Source organism: Rhipicephalus microplus, chromosome 9 (genome assembly GCF_043290135.1).
Source record: "Rhipicephalus microplus isolate Deutch F79 chromosome 9, USDA_Rmic, whole genome shotgun sequence".
Taxonomy (NCBI): Eukaryota; Metazoa; Arthropoda; class Arachnida; order Ixodida; family Ixodidae; genus Rhipicephalus; species Rhipicephalus microplus.
The window spans coordinates 94,371,168-94,388,077 of record NC_134708.1 but is presented as its reverse complement, the minus strand read 5'-3'; the positions used below and the strand labels follow the sequence as shown (position 1 = coordinate 94,388,077).

The 16,910-nt window shown below is 42.3% G+C and overlaps 1 protein-coding gene across 2 annotated transcripts in view; it reads left to right on the top strand.

Moving 5' to 3' along the window:
* The window catches only part of LOC142772017 (uncharacterized), a 90,661-nt gene that overhangs the window by 47,063 nt on the left and 26,688 nt on the right, over window positions 1–16,910 (top strand). The window contains exon 4 of one of the 2 annotated variants that reach the window (XR_012886239.1): window positions 4,127–4,399. The exons of the other annotated variant lie outside the window; for it this stretch is intronic. The gene's annotated coding sequence lies outside the window, so the exon portion shown is untranslated. Of the gene's footprint in view, window positions 1–4,126; window positions 4,400–16,910 lie in introns of those variants that run through there. 2 annotated transcript variants of the gene reach the window in all.

Below are 16,910 nucleotides of genomic sequence, written 5' to 3'. Positions count from 1 at the left end.
ATCCATCGCGTTGATTCAAGCCGAAAGCGATATCACTACGGCAGTCTCTAAAGCAGTATCTGCGGCTCTCACGACCTTAGACGCAAAATTTGAAGTCTGTTTCAACATTCTTCAACAGGAAAATGCGGACACGAACACCTCACTGAATGCCCTGAAGAGTTATACGGAGGCCACCAATAATTCACTAACTGCTCTGAAAAATTACACGGAGTCCACCACTGCCAAAATCTATGCAAGGTTATAGCACCACGAGCATCCATCCGCCCACGTTCGGCCAATGAGCCACGCTGAAGTGGGCCCCAAGCCTGCGGTGGCTCAATCATGGCATGCCGCACACTGACCATAAGGCAGTGGAACTGCGGGTGGTACCGTAATAAATTGAGCCACCTGCAGCAGCTCGTACAGAAACTGCAAGCTGATCCGCAGGCAACAGAAACAGCCCTGGATGTTATCGCCTTGCAAGAGACGTCTACTCTCTCCACCCTCCCCAGTTCCGTGGCGTACCATCAGCTTGATACGCATGCCTCCCCCTACACATCCACGCTCGTTCACAGCAGCCTCACAGCTGTACAGCACGAGTTAGAAGCTATGGGCATTCAGCATACGATTGTTGAGATTCCCCACGTGAACGCACAGGCAAGTCGCTCTTCGTCCTGAATGTGTACAGTTCACCCCATGAGAAAGGGATAGACTTTCACCTCTTCATTGAGGCAATTGTTCTCGTCGGTGACGCGCCTGAGCAAGAAGCCGAAACCCACAGATCGCATTTCCGATTGGTAGAAATTCCGCCAGTTGCGTGAAGAAGTCTCCGACACCATTACGGACATCAATAAATGAATCGCTTCCTTGCAAGAGCACGTGCAAGTCACAACCCGTGAAGTGGAGACTAACACCGAGTTTCCCACAACGGATTCTCGCCGTCTCCACATGTGGAACGCACATGCTTGCCTCTTGCGCAGGTGGTGCGGGCAGCATCACAACAAGAAATTGCGCCGCCGCAGTGAAGCGCTTGCTCGCGAATTCGAGAACCACCGCCTCATCCTTGCGAGACAGTGGTGGGGTCAGCTGTGTGACAGTCTCAAAGAGCAAATGAGCTCCAAGAGAACATGGCACCTACTACGAAACTTGCTCGTTCCACCTGCGTAGTAGTCGTCTGCGTAAAAACAGCTTAACCAGCTCCTACATCGTTACCCTGGCAGGGACGCAGAGCTGCTCCAAGAGTTAGTTGCCTCATCGTTACGTGAACCACACCAGGCCGAACGCACCACCGGAGTGTTTTCCCCCGTACAGTGGCAAACCGAACCCCCTACTGGAGGAAGGTATTACGGAGGCGGACCTATATGCCGCAATGCTCAAACTTCAACCAACGTCCACGCCGAATCCCAACGGCGTAAGCCACAAGTCCCTCAGAAACATTGACGTGAAATCGGTGGCTGTGCTCAGGCGGTATGCTAACGAGTGCTGGCGCTCGGGCCACATACCATAAGAGTGGAGACACGCGAGGCTCGTATTTATCCCCAAACCAGTCAAGAAGATGGACCTCGCCAACCTACGCTCCATATCATTAACATGTTACATTGGCGAGCTAATAGAACACGTCGTTCTTGCCCGATTAAAGACCTATGCTGAAGAAAATAACCTTCTCCCTCCCACAATGCTCGGCTTCTGCGCCCACCTATCGACGCAAGACGCGCTAGTGCAAATACAACACGACCTCCTTCGTACACCACCGAAGGCCGGAAAACACGCCGTGCTCGGTCTAGATCTTCATAAGGCATTCGACTCAGTGCGACACGAAGCCATCGTTTCAAAACTTGCCACCATTGACCCGGGTGAACATACGCATAACTACGTATGCGACTTCCTTTCGAACCGCACCGTTGATATGTCGTTAGCCGGTGGCTCCGCCCCTAAACACCTTACACTCAGAGACAGAGGCACCCATCAAGGAGTGGTTTCGTCTCCATTTCTATTTAACCTTGCTATGCGCTCGCTGCCATCTTCACTCGATGGGATCCCGGGTCTTCATCATACCATCTATGCAGTCCCTCGCCTACCTCAAAGATGATGATCCACCACTCATATCTCTCGTCTGGATTCCGGCACACACGGGAAACCCAGGGAAGGAATCCACTCACCGACAAGCTCGAGATTTTGTTTACCAAGTGGTGGGCCCCACCACGAGCCCAGAGAACATCGGCGAGCGTTGATATCCTATCACGAAATCGCTCAGCAATATCACCTCGCACATCGAAAAAAACCACCGTCGCATCACAAAGACACGAAACCACAAGAAATCATATGGCGCCGCCTCCAAACGAACTCGCTCCTGTGCCCGCGGGTATACGCACACATTTACCCCGATCTGTTCCGTACGCATTGCTCAAAATGTGGCTCCGTCGCCACCCTCTCTCATATACTATGGTACTGCAGTGAGGATCCACCCTCGCCTGATCTTCTGACCACTGCCTCAACCGAGGCGTGGGAAAGAGTACTGCGCTATATGAGCCTAGATGTACAGCTCCGGACCATACAGCGAGCTGAGAAGGTGGCGATCAGGCACAGCATGACTGCCATTCCTCTGTGAATTTTTCGCACCTAAATAAAGTTGTCTCTCTCTCTCTCTCTATCTATCTAGCCGCTTACGTTTGGGTGCTCTCATTGTCACCCCCTTATCTTGGCGGGAACCAAAATTAGCATGAGAGGGTAAGATGGTTTGACGAAAATGACGCGTTTGTCAAGACATGGATAATGAAACAAACCCATCGCGTACGTCGTCAAAGACTTCTTGCCAGACAGTGGCACATACGCATGGGCGGGTATGTGCCGCTCGTATTCGGGTATGTGTCGTAGGTGATTAACAGCATCTACACTGAATAGACGAGGACACACATGGGCAGTTTTAACACGCGAGTGGTAAGAAATACCCGACATCAGTAGCGTTGACCCAATGAATGCAAATAAATATATGTCATAGTCCCAGCTGGAATCGAACCCAAGCATTATGCGTGGCAATTAAATATGTCACCACAGAACTACGCCATGCGTCGTAGCAACTTATCACATAGATCCTAATCTTCGTGAAACGTCAATAGTGGTTGCAGTGCTGCCTACCCAATTTCATAATGATATCATATGTACTCCTTTGATAGAGCCGTCACGTCCGGTTAACGTCAATTGCGGATATTTGCCATGCGCTGAAGTTGAGTTGTGTAGCAGTGTACAAGGCCAGCAACTTCGTGAGCCTCAGCGCTTCTTATTAGCTTCTGGTGTTACTAATACACATGTTACATTGGAAATCGTTGCGTAAATGCAAACAACTAAAATAAACGTCTGGAATACTTCAGCATATGTCTGTGCGTGCAACACTTGTACATATATTGAGCGTCATTTCATGACGTCTCGCTCAATAAAAAAATTGCAACACGGTCCCCTTCCGTCCGCATGCTTCGCGTAACGTATATACCCAAGGACGTGGGATCTGCCGAATTTTTTTATGGCATTCGAGTGTTGTTTTTTAAACCTTTTGGGTGGCACTAAGTTTATAGTGAGACAGTTCAGGAGGCTGGTTTCATGTTTCGTAAGTATCGTTGAGAGTCTGTACCTTTTTGCCCCTCTTCCTGCCTTTTGTTTCGTTACACCATGTAGTACGACATTATAAAAATTCTCCAACGTGGCAACCTTTTTACGCCACTCCCAGGACTCCTTCGCTGTAGAGACGGCGTTCTGTGAGCCATAGCAGTGACCTAGGCTCTTTTACGACGATCACCGCGCCGATTGGTTGTTCACTGACCGGCAATGATGACGGGGTAAACATGTGCAAGAACTGACATTTAAAAGCTGGGCTCAGTAAGAGCGAAACTTTAAAACGTAAATTCAAAACAGCTGAAGATGCACCATTTTTTTCTGCTCTGGTGGCGTGTAAAGTGTACAAATTGTGGCAACTCAGAATTGTAACACCTCTAGCGTATGACCTGCCGCTAATAAAAATTTCACCTAACAGCAATGCATCAGCAAAATGCTCTAACATAACCTTCTCTGCATATTTCGTGGATACAAAGATTCCGTGAAAGGTACATGTTTGCAGAACGGTTTACTGAATTTGCATCTACTTTTTTCCCTTTAGGGGACGTTGTTCGGCACGATCTGCGAGTCAGGAGCTCTTCCGTACATCTGACGGTTCACAAAAGTTGTAGTAGTTATTTTTATAAGGTCATAAAATATGAACCATCCTACAAGATGTACGTTCCTGGATGTCAGAACGCACTTAAACAAGGCAGATAGGTGTGCACCCCTTGTATCCCACTACGACAAGTTCTATCTGGTTTTAGACTGAACTGCCGCCGGTAATGTTGATAATTTTTTGAGTAAATACTAATAAAGCAGAGGTTATTACGTACTTTGCTCAATGGCGTTTTTTTCCAAAAAAGTGCGATAAATAACATGACACTCTTCGCCTACAAAGCATCGCAAATTAAAAACTTTGTTTACTTGGTGAGTGCAATTCTTTGCACCATGCACGTTTTCTCACATCCAACGATGCTCATGATGATTTCAAAAGAGTGACACCTGAATTTTTTCACTTCGGGTTGCATTTAGCTAAATGGTCAAGGACCCTGCTGAATGTTCTTCTGTAGCTATAAAATAAAAAAATAAAAAATGGTAATATTTCAGTAGAAAATCACCTGAGATTGCACTACGTCCCCCGCTGTCCATAAACCGCTACCAGGTGTCTAGAGCAGATGTTGTAACCGGAAACATATGTGACGCACAAAAAGTTATCAGAAGTCTAATAATCAAAACAAACAAAACAAAAAACCTCAAAACAAGAAAATCACTGACTTTTAATGACCAAATAGCCATCGCATATGACAAAACAAAATTTTAACAAGAAATGAAGGCTGTTAACCAGAATGAAATAGAAGGCCACGATTTGTATTCTGATGCAAACTGCCTTGCCCATCATGATCATTCACTTTGTAGATATGCATAGATTTTGTAGTAGTTAACCCAAAATAGTACTAAGAATATTACAAAATACATTTCGCGAAATCAGTGCGTATCTCATCGCCTTCCCTTTTTATAATTGTCGACCAATTTTTCTCAACACCACCCAAACTTAATATGTCACCGGAATGCTGCCCTTTCTTAAAAAGACGTATTACAAACACTATTTGCGATATTGGGAGACTGAGGAGCAAGATATAGCATGAGCAACAGCAGTTAGAACACATCAATTGAATTTTGCAGAACGTAACAGCAGCAAGGCGGAGCTGGGGATGACACAAATGGCTCACAGGAGAATTTACGTCTGGCAGTACAATACGTAGATTTACATCAGTAACTTACAAGTGATAATCAAAAAATTATGTTCATGGCATTCCACATCATAATGCTTACGGTATCGGATTTCATACTGGAGATGTATGTTTAGAAGGCGGCTTTTAGAAATTGTTTTCCAGTGTGAAATGGCGGGAAGTAGGGCACATAGTTGTGCGGCCTTAGTAATTCTAGGAGCCGGCTTCTAGAAATACCAAGGCCGCACAACTATGTGCATATCGTCAAACCGCCATATATTAGAAGACGCAGCGCTCCTATCCATTAGTTGCTTGAAAGATGGAGCGTTGCCCCTGCGGCTGAAGCAATCTGATTTGGATGATCGGCCTGGGCTACGCCCATGCTTGCTTTTCTGCTGGCGCCAGATGGTGCGGACAGTGATGCAGCTCTGATCAACACAATACCCAGTCATCGGGTATAGCTTGATTTCAACATACGAAGCAAAGTATTGTGATAGCGCATTTGGAAACCAACATAAATAGTTCACCGTGCATCGCGCTTGTCATAGGCCAGCAGCAAAGTCTGAGACATTTTTGTATTATGGCATAAACTGTGTAAAAAAGTTGTAGAGGGGCGTTAACTTGGAATTTTTTTAACTCCATAGGACTTGCGGCCACCGATTCACACGTTACTGTAGTTATACTGTAACGCCTTGTGTCAATATCAAGTTTTATGTGGCTCAAGTGCGTCCAGAATATTTCGCCATGCTGCCTCTCAAGATAATCCAACATAGTGTTTAGAAGTGAGGATAATCATATCCAAGTTTGAAATGCCAAACCATTCATGCCTTCCCTTTAACAGAAACGCGTTCCTTTCGAGTTATGTGGGCAGGTATTAGATTCTTTCGTTTAACTTCAGAAGTAATAAAAAACCAGCTTTTCTCCCTATTTTAGAGGAAAGTGTAAAACACGGCTTTTGTACTGTCACCAAGCAAAAGTGGCCAATTTATGGGCCTTCCAGTGGTGTGGTAGTTAATGCTGGCCAATTACCATTATCATTCATTCTACACTGTGGTACCTAAATGAGTTTCCATGAATGATTTTTTCTGAACAGCTTCTTAGGTAGCATTTGCCCTTCAGACACATACAAGTAAATAGCGTTGAAATAGTTCACTGTTTTTAAATTGTGGTATGTCCAGCGACAGTCCTGGAAAAGCGCATATCGTTCATCGCCAAACTGTGCCAATCGCTGATGTACCACTTCGTAACCATTACACCCAAGCTCAAACAAATGACAGGGAAATACGTGCAACAATTATGAATATTTAAATGATGCGATTGAATGCATAGGCTCATAACATTGCCTTCGGCATTCACAAGAATGCACGCTGTGCGTGCATTACACCATAGTTGTTTCATTGGTTGCCATGGTTACGTATTTTAGCCCCCAAAAGGGTTTGCGCGCAAAGCTTTTATTTTTTGGAACAGTCACCATTCTGGGTTTTCTGATGCATATTAGTGTGGTGTATTCCTCATGAATGAATTTTATTGAGTTTTTTACGCTCGCGTGAACGGGCAACTACAAATAATAGTTATGAAAGGTAATGTGTACGCACATAGATTATCTAATGAGTGATTTTCAAAGCAGGCTTCCGAATAGTCTGATAGATAATTCTAGAAGAAAAGGTGGCCTTGACGGTGGAGTGAGCGAAACATAAACGTTTGCAGTATACAGGTGCACGCGTCTGGTTGACAATAAAAATCACCTACTGCATTGGTGATAATAATGTTTGCGGGAACAAAAAGGCCATCTGAAATTAAGGCTTGGCCTCTTATATATAAGGTAGAGCCTCTATCCTCTAAGCCACTGCAGTGCTTGAATTGTCGGAGATATGGCCACAGCACAAAAGGGTGCAGATCAACTGCCAGATCTCGATTATGCGGAGAAAATTATGACAGCCGTAAGCGCAACTCGATGGAAGAGAAGTGCTTTTTATGTTAAGAAGCGCATCCTGCAGACTCTTTCGATTGTGAGGCGAAAGAACGAGAAGTTGAGCTGCCGGAAATTGTGGAAATGTTCCCAGAAAGAAGCTGTAACTGAATTAAAAGAATGCTCGAAAGGTTACGCAAGCGTAACAGCACGACATACCATTGCTAAGGATGCATCGTTAGCAAACTTTATAGCAGAGACCATAGAGAAGGCAATGGGAAAGGCGATAGAGCGTCTTGCCAGCAGTATTATTGGAGTCGTGAATGAATTGTTAATATCTCAGTTGACCTAAATCAGTGCTTCAGTGTTATGAAAAATCAGACTTCACAGTATTTGGAGGTTTCAAGGTGTGCAGGCACAGAAAGTCCGATAGCTCCTACACGATGCGCATCTCCTCAAGCAGGACCCTCCAATAAGATACTGCGGGCATATCCAGAACCTATATCAAATGACTCGATGAAATAACCGATATGGATGCGGAATCTCAAAATTTCTTGAAGTGTGCCAGATCTACCCTATCGAAAAAATCTTCACAGAAATCAAAATCTATAAAGTACCTGTCAAAGAAAGACTTCTTGGAGAACCTCTCCAAAAAAGGCTTTTTGAAGAAAGATCTTTTGGATCAAGCGGTCTCTGCGGCGGGTTTTTAGTGTCAAAATAGGCTCCCTAAAAGTATTACAGTGGAATTTTTTATCAATAATGTCGGCTACAAAAAATTTATTGTATATATTTTTTACAAATTTTCCCAGATATTATTACTTTACAAGAAACTTGGCTCAGAACTGGACAAAAAGTTTACCTAAAAATATCGCTTATTTCGTTTAGACAGACCTTGCAGAGGTGGTGAAATTGCCATTTTTTACATAGTCATAGAGTGAAGATTAGCTACCTGTGCATGGATACTAACTATTAAATTATATTATTAGACAGAACTCTGCCAGGCTGTTCCCCTTTTTCGTTTGTTAACGCATGCTTCCCGGTAGGAGTGCAGGACACAAGATGCTTAGATGCAATTTTAGCTTTCTGCAGGAAGGATGTAATATTTACTGGTGACTTCAATTCACACCACGCGTCTTGGGGTTTCGAGACTGAAGTAAATGGTAGGCGCTTGTGGAAATGGACTGTTGATAATCACTTATCTTGTGTAAATTTCCTCACTGTTACGTTCATTAGGAGACAATCAAAGTCGGCGATAGATCTGACCTTCTCCAGCTCCTCACCAAGCATTTTGTCGTGGAAAACATTAGATAGCGCAACAAACAATGACCAGCTTCCTATTGGCTTCGATTTAAACTTTCCCAGGATACTTTTAACTGAAAAAATTGGCTCGTTTGTAAATTATGAGCATTTAAAAAACGAATTAAAATCTACTTTCATATTTCGCAAGGTAATGCAGGAAGACATTCAGTCTAAGAGTCTTTGTGCGGCATTGAAAAGAGCAATAAAAAATTCAACTTTTACAATAACCTCTGGCACAGGTGGATCCTTTAGCCCATGGTGGAACGCTGATTGTATGAGGGGGTATAGAAAACGAAAAGCGGCGTGGAAACAACTTATCCACAACCAATGCCCCAAAAAACTGGTGTGACTATAAATACGTGGCAGCAGCTTTTAAACGTACAATACGCAAAACAAAAGATGACTATGACACTTAACAAATTCAGCTATATTTCAAAGTCAAACAACAGAAAAGCACTTTTTAGATTTTTGCGTTCCAGAAAGATGATACCGCTATCAGACAATATTGATTCTTCAATTCTATTGCCTCGCGAACTCACTAAAATTTTAGAAAACGTTGCTAATTGGTTAGAAGAAAGATTCAGATCAATAATGCCAAAACACGTAGTAAAGCCTATTGCAGGGGAGGAGTTCAATGAGGTGACATTAGTGGAACTAGCGGATGTAGTGAGGCACTTACCTCCTACAGCACCTGGGTCAGATGGAGTAACCTCAGCAATGATAAAAGTACTATACGACATTCCCCCACATAAGCTTTGTAATATGGTTATTTACTCTTTGAAAAAGTCTTGGATACCGGCGTATTGGAAACTTTCCGAAATATTTCTGATACCTAGAAAACAGGGACTTCGGTATACAGTTGAAAATGTGAGGCCAATTTCTCTTACATCTAATTTGGTTAAACTAACTGAAAGAGTTTTGAATGCACGTGTAATAAAATACATCGAGGAGAAATCAATCAGGTGAAACCTAGTCAAATTGGCTTTAAATCGGGATGTTTCACATGGTGTGCACACGTGGATTTGGAGAGCCGTATACAGTTGGCTAGGCGTAGAAGAGAGAATTGTGCATTAGTTACTCTGGATTTGGCCAAGGTGTATGACAAAGTGGAGCATAAAATACTAATAGAGCAGATGAAAATGTATCACTCACAAAACTACATGACAGCATGGGTAGCAGAGTTTATAAGGGAGAGAAAGTTTTATTGCTTTCAAATGGGTTCTTTTTCTAACAAATATCGACAATACTGTGGCATACCACAGGGGGCAGTGCTCTCACCAGTGTTGTTTAACATCTTCCTCAGTTTGATTCGAACACATACCGATATTCATTTATATGTGTAAGCAGATGACACCGCTTTCTCTGCGACAAACAGTGATCTGCAATCACTGTATCAGACATTACAGAATTACCTAAGCATGATAGAAGAATGGCTTGAAAAAATTCGAATGTCTCTAAACGTAAACAAAAGCGCGCTTCTAGCGTTCTCGTTCAGAGATCCTGTCAACATCTCCCTGAGGTATGGCACAGAGCAGATTCCCCAGTTGTATTTACTCAAATACTTAGGAATCATATATAAGAGCTCGTTAAATTGAAAAAAGTCACATTAATCACATTGGGTCCAAAGCAACACGAGCCATGGGGTGGTTATGCAAGCTCTGCAACAGAAAAACGGGGTTGCGAAGAAATACATTGGTAATGGTCAATAAAATGTACATGCGTCCCATCATGGATTTCGGCTGTGTCCTATTATTGGGCAGTGCAACTTATAAAAGGAGACCGCTAATACTATTAGAAAGGGAAGCTTTACGACTGTGCCTTGGACTGCCCAAGTTTGTTGCTAACATTGTGCTCTACATGGCAGTGCGTGTACCGTCATTGTTGAATAGATTCGAAATCCTTACAATCCAAACATTTTTAAAACTATTTTGCCTCAGAGAGAATTGTTTTATGCTTTTATTAAAGAGCAAAGCCTATTTTTTGAAATTTGGTGGTTGCGATTCCACTGCCCACAGATCATGTCCGTTCAATCGCTGCTAGAACCACTGAACGGCAAAATCAAACCTATTTTCTCAACAAGTAAGGTTAATTTAGATCTTCAGATAGAATTTGAGACTATTTATTCGTCTAACACAAAGCAAATGCCATTCCACTATTTAAATGATCGGCTTTACAATTACTTATGTGAACATGAACAACATAATTATGTGAACATGAACAACTAAATTACGACTGATACATCCGCATCAAATGAAAAGGCTGGGGCGGGTATCTTCTCACGTTCCCTTGACTGGTCTTTTTCGGTTAGGCTCCCAGAATACACACCAATATTCATATCAAAATTATTTTCTGTTGTACTGGCACTACGGAAACTTCCTTTGGGCGAATCGGAAGCAGTCGTAATTACAAATTCTTTTTCAGTATGTGCTGGTTTGTCTTCAGGAGCCAACGTAACACTTATGCACGTGTTTGGACAACTCATACCGACAAACTTGCAGAAACTGCAGCTTTTACGGGTACCAGGCCATCGTGGCATATATCTCATGAGATGGCGGATGTATTACCCGCAGTATCTCTTAGCGGTCCCCTTAACCTTATTTTGCCTGATATGGCTTACGCGACAGCAATAAGGTTTAGAACCCTCAGTTTGCATGAATCAGACTGCTCTCCATTGGATAAACTTCAAGATTTTGCACATCTAAGATGCTGCGGGAATAGACAGTGGTGCGCAACACGGCAATCGGAAGTTACTTATACAAGATTGTGTTGCAGAATTCCGCAACTAAATTATTATTTGCATAAAGTTGGTCTAAAGACGTCACCTTTATGTCAGTTTTGCGAGAAAATGAAAACAACAGATCATTTCTTTTAGTTCTGTCGACGATATTCTTATCAGCGGAAAAGATACCTGGAAGCTCCACTTGAAGAAATTAGGATTAGAATGAAATGTGGCAGTAATTTTATTGTTTGGCAGCATTAAATTTGGCTATAACCAAAGGTACGTCTGCTCTGCGGTATTTGACTACCTAATTGAAACAAAGTGATTGTCTTGTTGAAATATATATATATATATATATATATATATATATACATATACATATATATATATATATATATATATGTATATATATATGTGTGTATGTATATATATATATATATATATATATATATATATATATTATTTGTTCTAGACACACCATTACCTCTGTCTCAAATCGCATCTGATTGCCTGCATCAATCCCTGCTCAGATATACTCCTTTTTCAATTTTTGACTTTTCTTTCTATATTTTTTTCAGTCCAAAATTACTTTGTGTTTGAAAAACCATAAACCTTTCCCTTAAGATCCTGCTGCCCGGTTCTTGACCGAGCCCCCTTTTTGGGTGTGCGCCAAAGTAACAAGAACCATCATCATCATCATCATCATCATCATCATCATCATCATCATCACACAAACATTTAATGGCTCAGAGATAATAAAAACGCGTCCAGTGTCTGGCAAACGTTCTTTCGGCGCATACCAGCCACGAGCTCTCGCTCGTGCACACACTTCGTGGTCTTCATTCTTCTAATAAATATTCGACAATATTTACCGCGCCGCGCCGGGGTGGTCTAGAGGATAAGGTACTCAGCTGCTGATCCGCAGTTGGCGGGTTTGAATCCCGGCTGCGGCGGCTGCATTTCCGATGGAGGCGGAAATGTTGTAGGCCCGTGTGCTCAGGTTTGGGTGCACGTTAAACAACCCCAGGTGGTCAAAATTTCTGGAGCCCTTCACTACGGCATCTCTCATAATCATATGGTCGTTTTGGGACGTTAAACCCCACATATCAATCAATCAACAATATTTAACGCACACTGGGGCCTGAGAACAGTTCGAGGGGATACAATCTCTCCAGTGGTGGTGCAACCTCAGATCCCCGTGGTAATTCTATTTTACTTGCAGGCACCAGTCCATTTTTACCCTTCATACATTCAGTGATTAGAACCGTTTTCCGAAACATTCTGCGTACTTTGTCTTCATCAACAATCACTATATGACATTCTTTAGCGCCGTGATTCCTGTGTACTTTTCTCAAATGTGCACTGCGAAGTAGAAGAAAATATTCGCGTAGCCACCGCTTCCAACCGTTTTGCAGTACACGCTGTTGGTGAATCAACATATTCAGAAATGTTGTATCTTCTCTGAGCTCTCAAAGATCGAAAGGTGTAGACAGAATTCTGCATTCTAAGAAAAATGAGATAGAGTGAGAACATTGGCTCGTTTGGGCTTAAAAAGTGAAAGTTGGAGGCCTCGAGTGTTTACCACTTCTTCCGTTACTGCTAGCAACGTTATTTGTTCATGTTAGTTTAACGTGCATCTACCAATTGATCGGCGAAGAAAGTGTTTTACGATTCGAATGAGTCTCTCTCAAAAACCACTCACCATGGAGCCTTTACTGCTGAGAACTTTCACGTCACTTCATTGTTAATACAATAGCCTATAACCTTGTCGTTTTTTATTATAAGGTGCATCAAATCTAATTCTCTAGCAGCCTTCATAAAAGTTGTGCCATTGTCGGAGTAAACAATTCGTGGGGCCCCTCGTTGTGCGCAGAACATCTTAAACGCTATAAAAAAAGTGTTGGCAGTAAGATCCAGTACATGCTTTGTAACACTTTGTAACACTTTAATACTAAGGCTTAAGAAGAAGAAGATATTTTTTTTATTTGTCGCAAAAAATATACACGCATTGAGGTAGAATATACAGAAGGAGGTCCCATAGCATAAGTCTGAAAGGGGACCTCCTGTTAGAAAATGACATGTTGATAATTACAACAAAATGGCAACAAAAAAGTGATTAAGTATTTATTGATAGTAACAAAAACAACGCAAATATGCAATAAAACATGCCAGTGAAAATGGTAACAAAAAATGTTCAGTAATTGTGCATAACTATGAAAACAACGAAACATACAATAAAAATGGCAGTAGAATCAGGAACGAAATGACGTTAATTAATGATATACAGCTATTAGAAGAACTCCAATGTGCATGGGTAATAAATTTGAAAATAACGCACACAGCAATAGCTGTAAATGTAAGAAAACGCCGATATATAAGTGAAGATGAGTTATGATTGCGAGATGAGATGTTTAAGTTCTTTTTTAAAAGCAGCTAATGACAATTGTTTAGTGCTTAGTGGTACTGAATTCCAAAATTGGATAGCTGCAAATATGGTAGTATGCTTGCCGTAGTTAGTGCTCCATATGAATTGCTCACACTACTTCACAATAAAAAAGCATGCTATACACTTTCTTAGCACCACCATCATTGTCCTTCACGAACATGGGTCCTGCAAAATCTACTCCTGTTATTTCGAAAGGCCTAGAGTTACGCACTTGATCACTCGGAAGAGGTGCCACTGGTATATTTGTCACCTTCACGCGACACCGCACACACGTCAAACACTTTCCAACCACGCGCTTCTCGGCTTGTCTGGCTTTCCCCACCAAAAACCTAGCTCGAATCTCGACTAGCGTTGCACCAACACCATTGAAGAGCACTGTTTGGTGAGCCCGCATAACGATGAGGTGAGTCACAGGACGATGGCTTGGGAGTAGAGTAGCACCGGTGTCTTCAAGCAACACATGAGATTCGCGTTGTCAAGGCGTGTTCGTATCCTCATAACACGCTTGTCGTTGATGAATGGGTGGATTTTTTGTATCGATGAACTGTTCTCTGAATTGTGTCCCGCTTTGAGCTGGACTATTTCTCTCCCGTATGTGTCTATTTGTGCTTGTCGAAACCAAATGTATTGTGCTTCTTGAACTTCTTGAGTCGATAACATTCAGTCCGGGCGGTGATTGGCTATGCATCAGTTGTTCAGAAATCGCGTGATCTATGCAGTTACCCTCACCATTTGCATTCTGGCACCAAAATCACAAGAAAAACATCGTCACTCTGAATAAATACTCCTCAGTAGCATATATTTGTATGAGGGAGGACAACTATAGAGTCAGAAAATTCACTCTGCTGGCAAACCTAATTTAGGGTATTTCAATAATTGTTGCTGCACAATTCTTTTATTTCGCTGCTGCTTTTTTGATGATGATTGATATGTGAAGTTTAACATCCTAAAATCATGATATGATTATGAGAGACGCCGTAGTGGAGGGCTCCGGAAATTTCAACCACCTGGGGTTCTTTACCGTGCACCTAAATCTGAGCACATGGGCCTACAACATTTTCACCTTCATCGGAAAAGCAGCCGCCAGAGCCGGGATTCGATCCCGCGACCTGCGTATCAGCAGCCGAGTACCTTAGCTACTAGACCACCACGGCAGGGCTCGCTACTTCATTATGTTGCGGAATAATAGAACAGACAAAATATCCAAAAACGCCTAAATACCTTTCTTGAAACTGCTCGGCGTTTAAAAAGGCACAGTGATCCAGCCAAGGTAGAAAGAAGGGCAGACTTCCAAGTCTGGTTTTCTGCAACACAAAAGTACACAGTCTATACAAGACAAAAACTTCGCGTCTAAGCTAAGCAACAAAAAACCAAGTGGAATTCAAGCCGAAAAAAATAACGACAAACGACAGCGGAACATCGTGTGCCAGTGAATAGAATAAAAGAGTTCTTTAAGAAGACTAAGACGAAAAGTTTACTGACACAACTTTCTTCAGATTTTGTTAAAAGTTCGCTTATTATCCTGGTGCCTTCACGAGGTTGAGCTGCAAGAACTCGAAAGAGTCACGAGTCAGTCCTCTGTTGCTGTATCTGTATTTGCGCATCCGAGTTGTAAGCATTGAATGCGAACCATCGTGATTCCGATTCTTACCTAAACTACATCTAACTTTATCAGGCCAAGAATCAAGGTGTTCACAAACATGAACTAGTACTACACCGTTTCAGCCACTGAAGATCACATTGCTGATTCAAAGATTCGGCATAGTCCAATTTATGATCTATGATAACTTATTTCTGTTATTTAGAAATGTTCAGTATCATTTTGAAGTATAGAAAGGTAGACATGCAGTGTTATTCAATTTAACGTTAGGAAAACTAAAACAAGTAAACACACTCATGAGGATGTTGATAGGTCGTTTCGCAAATGAGTTTTGAACTGCGTAAAGACCCAGATGAATGAATGATTTCGAACTTTCGCCTCTCTATCCCTAAATGTAAAACTGATTATTATTGAAGAAATGTAACTAAAGAACTTAAGGTTTTCTGTGTTGAGAATCAAAGGCCCAGTGCCCCCAAAGCCTGCCTTACCTATTGAGCAGAATACAAAAGCTAGCGCATTGAGAATAGTTTTAGCCCTATTACTATGTTTGGCCAGTGCATATGCAAAAAGGAACTTAGTTTATGCAATATGATCCGTGGAAAAGTATTCCACAATATGAATGCGCCTTGAGGACAAGAACTTTAGCGACAGCATTATTAATAGCTTAGTTGAGGTCGACTCACTTGACCTGTCCGAATTTGCGTTTCCCTTGATTTTTGACCTAATTATCAAGAACATCTAGATACCTTGCAGCCGCGTCATGATTCAAGACACCTGGATTCTTACGCTTAAAAAACTATAAAGGGCATTAGAGAGGCCGATTTCAAAAAGACACAAAAGCCGAATACCCATTATCTGAACGAGCACATTTGACATCACCTCGAATTCTTTTCAATGGTTTTCAGTGCTCTTTCTTCTTGGCGGTTTTATTGTAGTACCAAGGTGGACAAACTACCTAAATGATGAGGTTACTGGCAAACGATATAATAAATAAAAAAGATACAGTAAGCACGCCTTGCAGACCTTCTGCGTAAAACAAGCATAACCCTGAGGTCTGGGAGACACGACTGCAGTAATTCCAGGACGTCCTCTTCAGCGAATTTTTAAAGACCCTTAAACGTGCATTTGCAGTGCCCATACATTGTAGCTCCACTAAGACAAATATAAGAGCGTTCTCTCGAAGTGGGTGACAAGTCAGCACGATGACGGCACTACGGCGATGCTCCCTTCTGCAGCTGTGTTAGCCTCAGAGTGAACGCGTTAGCACAGAATGAAAACTGCGACTGCGCATATTTTTTGCATCAGTGAACAAACCCTGCCCTTCATATCACAGAAAAGACGTATTATTCTCGCGATACGAGAAGTTTTCACAAAAATATGAGGCAGTTCACCGTTTCTATATAAGCCGACAGCGGTCGCATATCAGCTGCACCACGTTTATTGTAGGCGCAATGGCTAGGTAAATGTCATCGTCTGACATTTCAACTTTAACTCACCTGGTTTGAATTGAATAGATCATTCTTCAGTGCTATTGCATTGCACTGAAGTAGGCGATGTAGGCGCGATATCGCACGGGCTCGCAAGCCATTTAAAATGGCCTGAGTTCTGCCGCTTGTTTTTGTGCGCCCGTTGATAGGTTG